Genomic DNA, 1,829 nt, shown 5'->3' on the forward strand with positions numbered 1-1,829 from the left:
CAAGATGACACATGTCCACCCAGAGCAACTTGTCTCCGCCTGGCTGTCTTGGGAGAGCATCTGCAGGGGAAAGGATGGCACAGAGACGTGGGCTGGGGTGCAGGAGAACTTTAATGAGTCAAAAGAGGTCGCTCTGAGGGGAGGTCCTGGTTCATGGAGCACAGGGGTAGAAAAGAGTCTGTGCCCCATCGCTGTGGCAGGGATCCCACCAGGTGTCCATGTGCATGGCCCACAGAGGCAGCAACAGGGCCAGCATGTCCTCCCTAGGCTGGCTTTGTGGGGCTCACAGAGCACAGGACCACAAGAGAACAGGAACACGGAGGGTAAAGGAGAGAGTGGAAGAGGGGAAAGGCAGGCATGGGCCGTGCTTTGCGAGAGCCCAGGCTGTCCCTGTCCCTCTGCAAGGAGTACTGCGGTTGCTCAGCCCCTCTGGAAGCATCAGCAGCATGCTCTGTCCCCCGTCCAGTACCATCCTGTGGTTCCCTGGGGGCCTTCTCCAGCACCATCGCCAGCAGCTTTAGCAGGGGAGGCACCTCCTGCCGCAGTAGCGGCTGCCGAAGCCGGAGAGGCCAAAGCCCCCGGAGGAGATGGGCACTCCCTCAGAGCTGAGGATGCTGCCAACGGCAGCGGAGGTGGAGGAGCCCACAGCGGTGCTCTGCGGGAAGGAGCTGAGGATGGGTCCGGGCAGGGTCACCACCACGGGGGAGGGCTGGATGGCAACGGTGGAGTCCTGGCACTGCCTGACGCAGGGCTCATTGCAGCTGTTGGCCAGCGGGGTCGGGCCGCAGGGCTGGCAGGGCAGGCACTGGTTGTAGCAGGACATGTCTTGGGGCTGGTGGTGCACCTGGGAGAGAGGGCATGGGGAAGCAGTGTAGAGGAGATGAGTGAGGAACAGCCTGTCAGCCCACCACAGGGGATCCAAGGCACATGCTACGTGGAGAGTTTGGATTTTTGTAGGGAGACCCATGGGCTGCTCCTTACCATCAGCCCAAAAGAGCCCCACCAAGATTAACCAAGCCCAGGGCGGTCCCTACTTAGCCCAGAGCTCAGGGGACATCTCAGCCAAGACCCAGCCTCTCTGCGTGCTAGACCTTCTCCCTCCTTCCTGCTTCTATGACAAGGACCTCAAAGTCCTGCTGCGTCATGATGGAGCAGGCATCAGTTCATGTGTTCATTGGTGTGAGACCTCAGCCTGGGGAAGGATGAGAAGGAGAAAGCTTCGCACTCACCTGATTCCCAAGGGGAGCAAGATGAGAGAAGTGGATGAGAGAACAAGGCTTTGGGTTTACTTTTATACTGCTCCTGCACTGCCTCAGGCCCTGAGGCTGTCTCTGCACAGGCAGTAATTTCCCAACAGACTCATCTTAAATGGAGAATATCCTTCCTAATCACACAGCTTGTAATTTGGTTTCCTTCATTGCCTCCTTTTCATTTCCTCATTTCTGAAATGCCCTTTGTGCCAGAGACACTCCTGCCAAATGCTGGAATGAGAGGGCCAAGGACTTCTGGGGTAGGAATGCAACAGTGCTGAGGAGAGAACTCAAGTACTGAAGATGCCCCATGTAGGGAGGGGACAACAGGTTGGGGTGCCTTGGTTGGCTCCTTTGCAACTTTTTTTCAGGAAGAGTCCCAGGTACTCCAAGTGTTGCAGTCCTCAGCTGCATACTGACAGGTTCCCATGCGCAAGGACTTGCCCCGTCTCTCTCTCTCCCTCTGTCCCAGCTCACTCTGACAGCCAGCGGTCATCACTTCTCAGGGTGGCGGGCTGTGCTTCTGGTTTCAGCTCTCTTTCTCCTTATACTGCTTGGTTTGAAGATAAAGTTCCTCCA

The 1,829-nt window shown here is 57.1% G+C and overlaps 1 pseudogene; it reads right to left on the reverse strand.

The window, feature by feature from the left end:
- Positions 1-517: 517 nt before the first annotated feature.
- Positions 518-1,363, reverse strand: LOC142605126 (feather keratin 1-like; annotated as a pseudogene).
- Positions 1,364-1,829: the final 466 nt, after the last annotated feature.

This window comes from Balearica regulorum, chromosome 24, assembly GCF_011004875.1.
Source record: "Balearica regulorum gibbericeps isolate bBalReg1 chromosome 24, bBalReg1.pri, whole genome shotgun sequence".
NCBI classification, from domain to species: Eukaryota; Metazoa; Chordata; class Aves; order Gruiformes; family Gruidae; genus Balearica; species Balearica regulorum.